This window comes from Pomacea canaliculata, linkage group LG10 (genome assembly GCF_003073045.1).
Source record: "Pomacea canaliculata isolate SZHN2017 linkage group LG10, ASM307304v1, whole genome shotgun sequence".
Classification (NCBI taxonomy): domain Eukaryota; kingdom Metazoa; phylum Mollusca; class Gastropoda; order Architaenioglossa; family Ampullariidae; genus Pomacea; species Pomacea canaliculata.
In genome coordinates, this window is record NC_037599.1 from 23,551,952 (window position 1) to 23,567,284 (window position 15,333).

The following is a 15,333-nucleotide window of genomic DNA, read 5'->3' on the forward strand; positions in this document are numbered from 1 at the left end:
GAAGGATGAGACCTGTGAATGAGGTACAGATACCAATCATCTGAACGATTTGGTGTCACACCATGTGATAATTGTATTCTGATGAACCGTGACCACAAGTAGGGCAATGGGTATTCCCTCAACAACCAAGCCATGCAGGGCATAAATGCAAATTACAGTCGTAAATCAGCGAGCATGGGCTTTATCCACTCAAAATACAGTAATAAATTTCAACCACCGGCTATGTGGCCTCCAAATACAGTAATAAACTTCAGCTTACGACTCTGTGGTCTCCAAAGTATATCTCCCTCTGGTCCTGAAAATTACATCCAAAGATCTTTGTTTCCCTCTAAACGATTAACGAAAGGTCGGCTGTACTTGTGATGATAATTCCAACACAGATGACTCCTCATGTTTTTTTAAGTCTTAATTGAAGGAGAGTGCAAAGGACAAGACCATCGGGTAATTATGCAGCAGGGGAACAAGGGGCTCTGTTAGCAACAGTCGGCGACCAGACCTAACTCATTGGCAACAATTCCAAACTGGGTGTAAGAGGCTGACAAGTTTGCTGATGAGCATGGCAAGTTTCCAGGAAGAAGGCCCGGGTACACATGCCAAGTCCTCTGATGGAAGTGACAGGCTTCCCGAGAAGATGTCTTCTTGTCCAAGTTGACCGCCCGATCATCTAGCCTTGACGGTCCAGCCGCCCTGTCTTCTCACTTGTCCACCCTTCCCTACCCGACCCACCATCCCCACCTTCCCAACCTCCTCACCATCACACCTTCTCCACCATCCTCACCATCACCACCCTCTCCTAACCCGTTCACTTTCCTTTTCTGTGCAATGGATGCCCTCTGGTTGGCTACCCTATCAGTAGTTTAGTCTGTTTCGAGTTCTGTTAAGATCTGCTGGAAGAAAACATTTGAAATGAGTTTGTTCACACCTTGAGTCTGTGAGCCAATGTTACTCTTGTCTCCTGCACATGTTGCCTGCGAGGTTTTAAGTGGATGATTGATTATTGAGAATTAGTATAGAGTCATGCCTGTTGGAGGAGCAACACCTGGTACTCAGATTATTCAGGAAATGCTTTAAGTTCTCTAACAAGATTGAGAAGGTGAGCTGGATACAAGATGCGCAAGCATAGATAACTTTATCACACCTGAAGAGCATTGAATATGTAATGTATGCTGTTATTTCTCTGTGTGTATGTGTGTGTGTCCAATTGTCATTGCTTCTGTTTGTCAGCTTGTCTGATGACAGCTGATCTGTCAAACACTAAGAAATCTGTTTGTCTACCACAGGCTCACCCACAATTCCCAATGGTTAACAGATGCACACCTGTAAATTTACCTGTAAATTCAAATACTGTGACCCGTACCCAGACCAGCTCCTCCACCAGCGTTGTCGAGAAGAGTTCGACTGGGACGGAAAGAAATGCATACTTTAATGGAAACAGAATTTATGTACTTCTACACGGCTATGTCTCTAATTAGAAGCATTTCTAGGTTCTGATAAAAGCTTTATTAGCCACACTGCACCCCGTGACAAGCAGTGTACTCAGATACCCGCCTTCAGCGCCTCATTAAAGAACAAACCAACATCAAGACTAGGAAAAATAAAGGAAGATTTATTCAAGATGGCGATTTACTGGCCGAGCGTTTGGTGGAGGACACAACAACAATTCCACAAGAAGTGCACTGGCCTCGTGCTGGTCTGCTTGGCGGAATTTATCATTTAAAAAGTTGTGTAGTTCATTGCAGGCCATGAATCACAAGCAAACAGTCGGGTTGAAGCACGGGTCGAGGTTTTAAATAAACACGATGTGGAGGATCATCCAGCGCTCCTGTTATCATCGATAAGCAAGGGGAAGGCAGACGGGATAAAATGAGATCCTGACACCAGGGTACAAGAGAACTGTCAGACTCTTCATTTAGCAGAGTTCGGCGAGTTCACATTTATTTACACAACTGATATCTCGCTTTCAGGGCCAGACAGCATCGTGCCCGTGAATAGACATTCTGATGGGAAGGTTCAAAGGTTAAAGAGAAAGTCAACTGTAGTTTCAGTAAACAGCAATTTAGATAAACCGGTTTCTGCCTCTTTTCAGGATGTTAGTAAAAATGATGAAACAAAATAAAAACTATTGCAAGCTGATTAAGAATAAATTAGTGACAGTTACATTCTCGATGATTTTTCACTCCGCGCATGCTAATAAGTTCTGTTATCGAGGACAACTTTGGAACATCACATCGTTTTCAACATCAGTCATCGTAGTTATCACCCTCTGCATCATTCGTGAGATGAAGAAAAATTGTCCCAGATTGCAGCCAGGTTTGTTTGTCCTTTAGCATGCAGGGGAGGGAGAGAGAGAGTGGGGAGAGAAACAGTGTGTGTGTGTGAAGTGGCTTGGATCGCTTGAGTTCAATTCCCAGAGCTGTCAGCATAAAATATGTCATATCCATGTCATCTCGATGGCTAGATATTATATTTTTTCAACCCAATCTGGTTAAATAACTAATTTTTTTATCAGTTGTGCCAGCATATGACGAAGTCTGTTCCCAAGCAAACAAGCTTAGGATGGGTAAACAGTGCTTAATGTTCACTTAATTGAAAATATTAGCTAATATTTCACTTTCTTGTCCCAAGCAGATTTGTTTGTAACTTGAACATCTGTCAACATCTGTAGAGCTGCAGTCAATAAACACCCGGGGTGCAGCAGCACCCGACCAACATAATGATATCATTAATTAAACGCCTTGTGGACAGGTTATTACTTCTTTTCCAATCTAACCTACATAGATAACATTTTTTAATTTATTAGAAGTTATTATCCAAATATGAGCGAATAACTTTCATTGACAAGATATAAGAAAGTGAAGGCATCATAATATCAAAGTTTTAAAAATATGTAATTTAATTTTTAATGTCCAGAACAGTTTTTAATTCCTGTACATTGGATATCTCTGAAATATGGAGCCATCCAGTCGCATCAAACAAACAGTCAAGTTGAGTTTAAAAATGGATCAAAAGCTTCAATATAAGCTTTTGTTGTCTTCAAAAAGATCAAGCAGGAAATGTTTATGTACTTGGTGTAGCAATCATCATAAACATGATGGCGAATGATAATAAATTAACTTTTATTGACATGCCCTTCATGTCCTCACTTTGAGGTGAGGTCCTCTGTTGTGAGGAGCACACACACCGAACTATGCCAAGAAGTTTCGCCCAATGATTAAATTTGTCAGCCACAAGAAAATGGAAGGGACAAGTCGAAAATGAACTTTCATCTTCCATCTCCGTCAGATTGTAACGATAAGGTTTTTACATCCGGGTTCCGGCAAAGTCTGGTATCGTGCCAACAAAAGAGAAAACCGCTCAACAAAGTTTCAGACAAACTTGAGTACCTTTGATAGTCAAATATACGAGCTCAAACACTCCTCCTGCCTCCAACTCACCAACCTTTCAATGAGTATCTAAATTACCAGGGAGGTAAAAACAGCGAAAGGGAAGGAGATTGCTAAACTTTATCCACACACCCTTTTTTAGAGACGATGAACCACTTTTGTTCACCAGACCATGGATTCTTCACCTCTTCTCTTCATTAATCACCCGAAATCACTGTCAAGGCATACCATCATTTTGGATTCATGCTGCAAATGGTGGACGACCGACATAAAATAAAACAAAAATATTTTCAACGCTTTCGACAACTCTGCTTCCATTGGAGGAGTTATCTGCGCATCCCGAGCCATATACTGATGACACGCCACCTCGCTGTTGTTTATCAAGGGCATAGTCGACGAGATGTAAAAGAAAATGGACCTGAAGGCGAGGCGAGTGTGTTCAAGCGGAAAAGAGAAATCAATGGAATGTCAATGATGGGAACATTTCATGTACCCCCATTCATGAACCCCCATATCATGTACCCCCATGTCATGTACCCCACCCAACCGCTTCCAGGGAAGCCAAGACTTAACGTCCAGACAAAACGTTCGAAGCTTGTTAACCGTAATTCATCGATCTTCAGAATTGGAGGAAAAAAAAGTGCACCGCAAAAAGGTTTTGTACAAATATTAAGTTTTTTATTTTTAGTTTAATTTTTTTGTTGTTGTTATTTATTCCGCTTTCTTGGTCTCGGATTTGCTACTGCTCAGCCGTTATTGGGTTCTAGTTTTTTCTTCTTCTTTTATTTATTTATTGCTGAATTTAATGATGAAACAAGCAAAAAAATAATCTCATATATCGTCTTTCAAGACCACAACTTTTTTTTCCAGGGGTGAGAATATAGACGACACCTAGTAGAGGTGTTTGGTCTCGATATTAAAATTCTTTAAGAATGTTTGTTCTCAAATAACTGGGCTCAGCTCAGTGCAGAGAGGACAGAAGGAAGGACTGTCATCCCAAGCGGGAGACAGATGACTGATGTCACGCATGAGTTGGGTGGAGGAGTGCACTCGTTGTCCTCCACACAGTGCGTGTATGGCGACAGTTGTTGTTGTTGTTGCTACTGTTGTTGTTGTTGTTGTGCCAGGGGAAATAGACAACTAGTTTACTCACAAATGTTCACACAAATAAAATTATTCCTGTGTGAATTAGGGTATTTTTGGGATGAATTTAATTGTTTTTAATGCATTCCCTTCTGGTCATAAGCTCCGTTAGACAAGATTTGCTTATAAAATAATGTATTACACAATATCGAAGCCCGTATAAATGACCAAGACAACCATATCGCAAGAAATGTTGATTACTTACCTGGCGATGTCGGGCACTATCCAGGCTCTCAGCCGCCGCAGTGTAACGTAACCTTTGACCCCTGCTCCTTCCTGTGAACAGAAGAAGGAAGAGTAATCACCGTTCAGCCTCCTGTCAGTATTGCCACTGTTTGCACCATTGAGCATCTATAGGGACCTGGTGTTGAGTATGTCATGTAGACTATTCGTGTTACTGAGTGTGGCAGGGGACAACTAACATTGTTCAGATGCTTGAATGGAGTTCATCGGGTGCGATCCCATTGAACAGAAGGGGGTGGGTCGTGGAGTGGTCGTTAATGAACTGCCTTTTATGAAACGGATGATGGAGATAGTTTAGATGTTTCGCATCGGTTAACTTAGGTCCGGCAGGTAAGATAGGTATCCCAGTACTGAGTCCTGCTCTTTTCCTAGGAAATTTCTTTAACCTTTCATTAATGAAAATGTAACTAGTGTGTGTGTGTTTACATTATGTATTCATGTTCAAAATGTAAATTTCATCCTGTAACCTTTTGGTTGTTTGTGAGTTTTTCACGACAGGACTACTTGCGGGTCCAACTTTTACATCTCTTACCTGCCCTTCCCTCCCTTCTCCACTCTTTTCGGGCATGAACTACAATTCAACAGCTAGATCCACTTCCTCTGTGTAAATATATTGATATGTATATACATTGCTCTATGTAGGTATGCATTTATCTACACAGGCGCCCATAATTTGCTTGTATAACGAAGTCTGAGCGCACTCCACCCTCGTTGCCGCCAGAAATAACATCCGTCAGTACATCCGGGACCTCACCGCCTCACCTCTTGCTCTCATGCCTTAGCTGCACATGCAACGCCTGGTGGTGAGGCAATCAGAGGCCACCAGACAAATATCTTATTCCAGGAAATGAGTGGCATCTACAAGCATTCACATCCCAACCTCTTATTGTAAACATGTGATTAGAGGACGGAGTGACAAACACCTAGTCCTACACTGTAACTCAATGTACGAGTAACATTTACTATGTAAGCATCATTGAACAAAAACTTGTTTTAAGATAAAAGTAAAGAAACAGAAGCATATTATCCTCTGTTATCCTTAAAGTTTTCTAACATCGTAAAAAGGATGTCAGTAATTTTCTTAAAAACATAACAATGTTGCAATCATGTTACAGACACAGCCATGATTCTAAGACAAACAAATAAAACAGGACTGAACTATAAAGTTGCAGAATGTTAGAAATGAAAGAAGAGTGAGCCATAAACTACCACCGAATCCTTTTTCCCATCCATCTCTCTCTCTGGACAGTAAATCTTTCTATAAACTTTCAGAAAACCTACACTCGATGGAATAGACACCTCGACATGCAATACCCTCATACAGGTAAATATGATAATTCTATTTAAATATTGTGTAGTGGTACACTTGCAGTACGGTGTACATGTATGTAGCAGATGGAGAGATAGGAATAATATTTTCATATCTAAGGCGAAGAAAATAAGTTTTATAAACTCCCTACTTTAAATGAACTGTAAACTTGCAGTTGCTGTAACAGTAAAGGCAGGCGAGGAGGAAGGTATTTCTACAGTACACGTGTACAAGACCTGCACACATCCTGACCGTCTGCTACACCCGCCTACAGGAAGGAAGCACGGTCAGCAAGACCTCCAGCTTGGAAGAGAACTCCACAGAAACACTGTCCCGAGGGCTTCCACGTCCCGACGGTGCAAACTTGAACAAACAAGTCTTTGTTTCCAACGGTTCGCCTTTCACCAGACCACAAATGTAAATCGCGGAGTTCGCAACCGGCATTTACTCCTCAGACAAGTTTTTGTTGAGAGTCATAAATAAGTAAAGCCTACATTTTATTAACTGCTGTAGTCGAGTCTGGGTGGCTCACAAGAAAGCATCCATTGTCATGCAGCTGTCGAATCTTCAGTAAATAATCCGGAATTGTGAGTGCAGATATGTTTCTCACAAGTGCATGCTGGGAACTGCTAATACTGATGGTTGTACTTACTGGTTCTCAACGAAGATTTATGTGGCAGGGGACAAGCGGAGCACTGGGTGGTGGTGGTGATGATGGTGGTGGTGGTGGGTTTTTTCTCAGTGATAACCACCCCTGGGTGAACTGTGTTTTTGTTGACACCAGGACTGGAAGAAGTCAAAACAACCAAACTATACTTCAATTCCAATTTTATCCCCAGACTGTAATCCACTATAATGCCGACGTGACTGGAGGGTTTGACCATGAGTTAACTGAACCTGATGGAGGTTTACCCACTCGTAAGTAAATTGTACTCCGCGAGACATTTTAACTTAGCGACGACAGGACTTGGCGACGCATGCGCAGTGCGAAGACGAGCGTTTATTTGCTCAGCAATCGTCTGTTGACATCTGCAGCAACCGCCATCAGCCTCAGTCAACGGTGGCTCCGCCTGCACCAGTCACGTGCCTCTGACGTAGTGTGTCACGGGGTGTGCGGCTGCGTGTCTGCACGTGCATCACCCAGAGTCTCAAGTCTCGCGCATCCCGTGCAGAGGGGGCTTGAAATACTCGGGGTATCGGGTCGATCTCTGCGTGTTTTTGTTACATAGTTATTAGAGCAGGAGTACACACAAAAACACACGCATGTACACACACACATATAACCTCTCCCACACCAACACACAGACACACACACATACACAACGTGTTTGTATGAAAAGTCGTTACTGCCTCTTGGGTTGAAGCGGTCGTTGTAGAGAGATCAAAGAGCAAGTTTCTTACTTCAGCGTATATCCGTTTTTTCTCTGTAATTTTATCTTCATTTCAACCGTCAGTTCTGTTAATTAACCGCTAATTGCTGATAAGCTCAAGTTCAAAATACATTTTCCTCGAAACGAAAGGGCGTGAATGTGATAGAAATTGCTTCCTTTGCATTCTGATTGCCAGAGGTGAAGATAGCGATAGGTAAAGGGAATGTTTATTTGCTGGAGAGTGAAGATGCAACCCATGCCGATTTTTCTGATAAATAAGTAAATCCTGAAGTGTACTGCATCTTCCTCTGCCTGACTGGAAAAAAAAAAGAAACGAGATGCAAGCTTGCTAAATAATCTGCGTGTCCAAGTGTCCGGGGGGGGGGCTGTCAAGTGCTGTCCGGGGGGCCTGTCCAAGTGCTGTCCCGGGGGGCTGTCCAAGTGCTGTCCGGGGGCTGTCCAAGTGCTGTCCGGGGGGCTGTCCAAGTGCTGCCCGGGGGGCTGTCCAAGTGCTGTCCGGGGCTGTCCAAGTGCTGTCCGGGGTCTGTCTAAGTGCTGTCCGGGGGGGGGGCTGTCCAAATGCTGTTCGGGGGGCTGTCCAAGTGATGTCCAGCGGCAGCTTCAGAACGATGTCCTCCAAGTCTGATTAGCGATTGATTCTCTTGGGTTTCTACGGGTACCCCTTGGGTAGACAGTTGCACAAACACGTTGTACGCTTCCACTACGCTGTCGTCACTACTACCACCACTACAACACCGTTAGCATCCCCACTTCAACCCGCTCCCGCCATTCACTGCAGACTTTATTCTGTTCCTCAAAGCAAAGCCCACCGGAAACACGTCATCATCTTTAGGATGTAGGCCTCGGCTCACAGAAGGTTAACCGTTTGCGATAAACTCTTTTGTTATTTATTCTTTCCTTTCTTTTTCTTCCTTCGCCAATCATTTTCTGAAAGTTTCCTCAGCTCCTGTTCGCATGTCTGTCCTTGACCTTCTGTCTAAGCGCCGACTGTACTAGCGGCGCGTGTTTCCATGGCAACGCAGATCGCATTCCCAGGACGAAGGTTCTCATGGGCACCAGCTGTTTGGGCGAGGGTCACGTGCCACTCTTATTGTCAAGGTCAGCAAGGACAGCCTCGCTATCGCATGGAACTGCCGCCAATGTGACCCCCCGTCCGTCACACACGGCGGTAAATAAGCGACTGAGGTTGTGGGGACGGGTGGATGGGGACGGTGGATGCTCGAGAGGTGTGGTTCCGCAGGTTCCAGTTGACAGATCGATACTTAATCTGGAAACTATACTATTCATCTGCAACGTTCGTGAAACGACATCGAGCTGTGAGCATAACAGAGGGTAGGAGGCAGGAGTAGAGAGCGCGGAGGGTCGGGGTGGTTCTAGGGGTGGAGAGGACCGGAGGGGGGGGGGGAAATGGGAATTGAGAGGGTAATTGGGGAGGGAGACAAGCCTGTTAGGTGAAAGTGGAGTGAGTGGGTGGGGGAGCTCCCAACTTGAAAGGTATAATTAGGGTGGAGGCATTCTTCGCCAACTAACCCCCTCTCTCTAGAGACCAGTCGGGCAACAAGCTGCAGACAATGATGCAGAGAGCGCGTCTGTGCACGAGCTACACGCAGTGCGTGTGCATGTGTGTTGAGGAAGGAGAGAGAGAAGTTGTAGGAGTGTGTGGGTAGCATGGGGAGAGAGAGAGACAGCAAAGCTCTAGGAGTGTGTGGGAAATATGGGGGGAGAGAGAAAGGCAGACAAACACGTTGAGCAGGTTAGTGAAACACAATGTCTTCACCTCAGTCTACAGCTACCCATACAATAATTTTAATCTCTTCCCAAAGTGATGTTTGAGTCTAAGGATGGTTAGTTAGTTTAGTAGCAAAACCCTCCCACCTGGGAGAGAGGGATAATGAAAGGGGTGGAGGATCAGAGTACCTGGAGAAAAAACCTACAGACGGCTGGTCCGGTGTCACCCATTGAGTGTCCTGAGAGGAGAACTGAACCCAGGGTCTTTCCACACAGAGATGACAAACAGATATTCTCCCGGGTGGCCCGGTTTTTAGGCTTCGATATGTGTCGGGGGTAAATCAGCCCCGAGACAGCTCAACCCACGATGGCGCATTGTTTGTGACATGCATCACAAGATGTAGACACCGCCGCTCACAGTCTAAATTAAAACTGTTTTAACAAAAATCCACTTCCGCGAGAAGGGAGGGAAAAAGTCGATGTTAAAGTAAGATAAAGATCCATTGAAGCAATTTTGTCTTCCGCTGCAGCAGCTCCGATCACAGTCTCCTGATCCCCTGCGCCATAAATTTCCTGCTGCTTGTCTGCCCTTGACCCTTGACACCGATGCTGCGGCTGGCGGCTCACTGCTTCTAGCGATGGAAGTGCTCTCCCTTGATCTCAATCCCTCCCGAGCTCTTTAGTACAGGGTTCCTCCTGGGAAGGAAAGATGGCTTCTGTCGCCAAAAAAAAAAAAAAAAAAAAAGAGAGGAAAAAAAAAAAGGCCAAACAGTTGTCTACATTAAAAAATAAAAAAATTAAAGTTCCTCCGCCAAAGAAGGAGGATGAGAAGTCGGACATTTTTGTCAGAGCTCGTCTCTCGATCAAAGGCCTGCACCTGGCATCGGATCAGAACAACTGGAATCATAAACCCATAAAATGATGTCTTACAGCCCCAGAGATGTCCAGCAGGAATCTACCCGCGATTTAGAAGCTGGACCCTGTCCTCTAGAGACAACGAACGGTTGATGTTGAGGCTAACAGTCATCTGCAACCATGCTTTGAAGAGTTTTATGGCGCCGGCAGGGGATGAGTCTGTGTTGTCCCAATCAGCCATCAAAATAACTCCAGCTTGTCATGAACTTCTGAAGGATAACAAGGTTCAGTCATTTCCCTTTTTTGATATTTTGCAGCCATTTAATTAGTTATTAATCCTTACTTGCTCTTATGTCCACGTTAATGTCGCTGACATCGTTAGAAAAGGTTTTGATGAACACCCTTCTTTCTTTCTGTCTGTCTTTTTTGTTTGATTCACAGAAGGAGAGAAAAAATATGAAGAGAGAAGGATAAAGTTAATGGACTGGTTCAGATGAACTGACAGGCCGCGGACATATTTCAATGTTAACCACAGCTCGAAACTTTTATCCTTTTATCCACCAGCAGAGAACCGAACCGGAGATGTTCGACTTTGAAAAACAATGTTAGTGGAATGTGACAAGTTCACTTCTCGTGGCTGTCATATCTAAGTTAGAAAGTTTGACATAAAAGATGCCTTCAACTGTGACCTGCCTTTTTCTAATGGAGATAAAAATTATATAATCTCAAATTTTACCACGTGCGTGAATTTGACAGTTTGACGAGAGTTTTCTATATTAAATATTTTTGTAGAAAAAGTTGTAAACTGGTGGTTACAAACCTGCCGGCGGCAATTTGTCAGACAAGACAGACAACCTTTGAAAAGAGCACGAATAGCTGAATTTTTATCCATCCTGATTCTAAATCCTTTCCGTCAGATTTATTTAACTAATCACACAGCAAAAGATGGATTTCATCTTCTCTTTTCAAACAATCGTATTGTTCAAAGATATCATGTATTCTGAATTATTAAAATCTAAAACATTAAAGTTAAACAGACCAGAATGTGCTGACAGGTTCTTTTATTGGAACAAACTTTGTTGAAAAGGACTTCAACTCTCATTTTGTTTTTTTGTTTATTTCCTTATTAATTCGGTTCGTCTGGGAGAAACGACTTAATGTTGAAAGTGTACCTGAGGTAAACCAGTGCAACAGTTGTTTTTGGTGACAGGTTTGTTGTGCTGTTGGGAACAGATGGGAGAGACATCGGTGTCACTGTCCTCTGAGCATTGTTGTGATAATATCCGAGCCATAAATTTGTTTACAAGTTGGTTTGTTTTCTCACACCGGTGTGCAGCCCCCATCAGCGGTCTCAGAGGGGTACGGGTCACGACCTTGAAAGCTCAAGGAGAACAGTCAGGGGTCACAGGACCACCATAGTTCCAAAGGTCTGAGTCCTCTATTGGACCAGTAACACGCCAGTAATGAGTCTGTAAGGATTCAGTAAGGAACTAACAACCAGCCACTAAGAATCCAGTCACAATCAGTGTTCTTTAAGTCTCAGAGGGTTTTGTTGTTTGACACCACATCAGTAATCGTTAACAAAACTTTTGGCAACAAAGTGTTTTTATTGCAGTTTTAATTATGATGGTGAATAGTATTTTTTAACTGATTATTGAATTGAAAAAGGTAAATCATTATAATGAACATAAACTTTCTGAACTCTGATGTATGATGAGAAAGCATTCTACATTCCACCCCGAGCCCTCAGGCTGTATACCGAGAAAGGTCCACTTGAAGTGTACATACAGACCCACAAACATTTCTGCTGTAAAACTAGTTTTTTTATTGAATATGATGCGATGAACCTAACAGTCGATGACCTCATATGTACCGAGAGAGGCTCTTGACTTCTCAGGGTGTGTTAAAGGGTTTTAAGTGCTTGTCTGAAGGTCTTCATTATTGGCTGCACACAGTTACTCTTGCCACGGTGCACGGTGTAGGACACAATGAGACCAAACGAGAATCGGCGAGAGCGGAAATGACGTGAGTACGACAAGGGGGTCACGTGCCTCTTCTTGACCTCGATCAACACGTTCTTTTCACGCGTGTCCATCACTGTTTCACCCAAAACGAGTGACCCCTCCAATGCACTTTTCGTCTTCGATACCGACAGTGACATTTGGCATTAGCTATTAACCTTTGACCTCACTGCCATGCTCGTGTGAGTGCAACAAGAAAATAACATTCACAAGTATATCTCCTGTCTGCTACTTTTCTGTTACTTTTCTTTCCATAAATTCGTTCCCGTTAGTTTCAGCTGGGGCAGACTTTTTCTATGGTGTCCTGACTTACTGACACCAAAGCTTTAAAATGTTTTGAAAAGTTCTGAATAGAATAAAGTCAATATTGAATCCTCAAATCTTTTCGTCACACCTTTTGAAACCTACTGTGGTTCGAGGTTTTTGATTTTAAATGATTGAACTACAGATACTACCCATGGGAAAGACATCAGGTTCAAACACATGAAATTCCATCCTTAAATATCAGATTTATATATATACTGCTCAAATTAATGTCAGTAAAGATAATGAGCCGTTTTCTAACATTTATGAATGGTTTTTAGAGCTCATCACACTATGCACAGCCTGAAATGTTCTTTTCTCCTGCGTTTTGTGAGTTAGGACTCACGGGAAGGGGAGAGGAGTGAGATAAGGATATGGGAGGAGGAGAGAGAGGGAGGGGAAGAGGAAAGCAATGGGGAGAACTTTTTTTTTTAATGTCACCCAGCACCTCTCCGTAGGCTTATTTGATCGAGTGATCGCCCCTATCGCCAATTCGTGATTCTAGCCGTCTTCTGTTTGTCTAGGGATATTTTCGCAAGGCCAGTGGCAAAGTCTTCGAAATGCGAGAGCTTCTGAGCTAACGATCAGTAAATTCATTTCCTGCTTCGTTTTCATCTCCCATCTGCGGCTTTCGACAGATTTGTCCCTCTACCCCCTCCTCTTGCTATCCGTGTGTCTGTCAGTCTGTCTCTGGTGGGTTGTGAGTCGGTCCTACTGGGTGTGACTGCCTTGCCCACCATCCACCCTTTCCCTAACACCCGGCACTCGGTGGAAGCCGACCCACCCATCAATACAGCGCCAGACCAACAGGGAATCGCAGGGTACCAATAAATATTTGAAGCTGTCTACGGATCTTCTAAGCTTCGAGTTCGATAAGCAGGTCCTGTGATTCCTATCACGAACCTAAATGCCAGTTTGAGGAAATCTTGAAGAAGAGCCAGATGATCTCTTGATGTGCATGTTGGACATGAGTGGTGTCCACACCTCTTGCATGTCTGTAGATGATCCTATACAGCTCACCACTTGCTGCTAGGTATCCAGAATAAACATTAATGACTAAGAGTTCTATCTGTGATTTCTTTCTCCGATGCCTTCATTTTTTTTTCACATGTTTAGTAGTAATATCAGAGATCAAGAACTTTTTGTTTAAGTTCTCAAACGGAGATTGAATAACTACTTCTGTTAGAAATGATGCCGATGTTTTGTCATACAAATATTGTTACAGAATTTTTCAATCCCTTTCCCAATATGTAGAAAAATAGAAAGTTTAGAAGTGCATGTCCTTGATTTATATTAGTTGCAACTCCCATAAAAACACATAAATATAAACATTTTGTACTGGGCTTCGCTCTTTCTGCACCGAGCTATGGTTTAATTTTTCCAAAGGGAGCTAATCTTGGAGAGAACTGTAGACCATAAAGTGCATCCATCCGACTTTACATGATACTACAAATCTGAAACACTAAACTGAAATTGTATATTTAGATGGTTAAAGTATTCTCGACTGATATTTAATCCTCTGTTATTTCTAACCCTTCAGACTTATCTTTAGTCTGTGGTTATTTATGTTCCTTCCAGATATTTGAGAATACTTTGTAAATGATGAAGTGATCAAATATGTTCATGTGTAATTTAGGAACAAATAGAAGATAGACAAAATGGTCAGGAACAGGATCTGTGTGTGTGGCCGGCCCCCTGGCTGGTGGTACAGACACATTTCTCCACCATCCACCTTCTCTCATCCATTCCTCCCCATCAGTGACGAGGTGCCATGGAGGACGAGCCATAATCCGTTTGAATAGCAAGACAGTGTCCTCTCTTTATCGTGTTAGTTCTACAGTTTGATGCTTCTAGAAATAATTATCTTTTGCTTCCCGGAAAGACAGGGATGGACTAACGTGTGAGAGGATAATACAAACAATCAGAGGTAAGGAAGGAGAAAGGCAGAAATCTTGGGAAGCAGGAAAGAAACTAAAGCAACAAGAAGAATCAATAACAAAAGCGCTGCAGCAAAAATCCTGTTAGTTTGAACATTGTCGTGGCCCAGAAACATGGACTTGAAAGTCTAAAAACCGATGGAAAAATGCGTTGTTTACAGAAATAACAATCAAACATTTCCCATAGACTGCCAGACGGCTGGCGGAAAAATTTACATAAACCACATCAGGGTGAAGATGGTCTTTATGTCACGTGCAAGTTATGAAATCTTCTGTGATTTTTTTCCTGCAGACAGACAGACAGACAGACAGACAGATCAGTGTAAGGGTCAATCGGAACACTATTTATAGTATTAGTATAGGATGTATAGCCAGGATGTATTCCATTTGTATAATGGGTGAGAAATCATGACAAAATATACAGGAATTACACACACGCACACACTCCTCAACACATACCACTCTCTGATTTCTCAGGGAAAGTAAACAACAAGATGAGTTCCACCTGACAACACCAAGAAACAAAACATCAGAATCGCATCCACCGTCACGAGAACTTACGAGACTTGCCTACGAGACTTGCTTCAACCAAACCATTTCGCTCCTTGAGATCATTATATTGCAAAACATTGAGAGCTCTTGGAAAGTCAATAAACAAGGAACCAACCAGAGTTATAAAAATAGAGAGGCAATGGTTCTGACATTTCTGTTATTTACGAGGGTGAGAGGGAGAGCTGGAAGTGTGGTTTTCACAACTAGCCCTCGCCATGAGCAGCGACAACACACAAAACTTCATTCCTACAGCAAAAAGACATCAGAAAAAGTATGGGAAAAAGGAAGAATGGTTGCAGTAGCTTATTTCTTGAAAGTTTAGGATCACAGATCACAAAGAGGCTAGAATAGTCTGTGGCCACATTACCCTCCCCCCTCGCCCTCCAGGTGCTGCATGCGCTATGTTTAGTAGAAATTATGGGAAACATGACATTTTTACGATCCATTGAACCGCTTTCTATGACTCAG

At 43.0% G+C, this 15,333-nt stretch overlaps 1 protein-coding gene across 3 annotated transcripts in view; it reads right to left on the reverse strand.

The window, feature by feature from the left end:
* Positions 1 to 15,333, reverse strand: part of LOC112573393 (neuronal calcium sensor 2-like) — a 100,316-nt gene that overhangs the window by 25,925 nt on the left and 59,058 nt on the right. For 2 of the 3 annotated variants that reach the window (XM_025253711.1, XM_025253710.1), the window contains exon 2: positions 4,732 to 4,802. The gene's annotated coding sequence lies outside the window, so the exon portion shown is untranslated. Of the gene's footprint in view, positions 1 to 4,731; positions 4,803 to 6,730; positions 6,911 to 15,333 lie in introns of those variants that run through there. The other variant, XM_025253709.1, reaches the window with a different exon arrangement.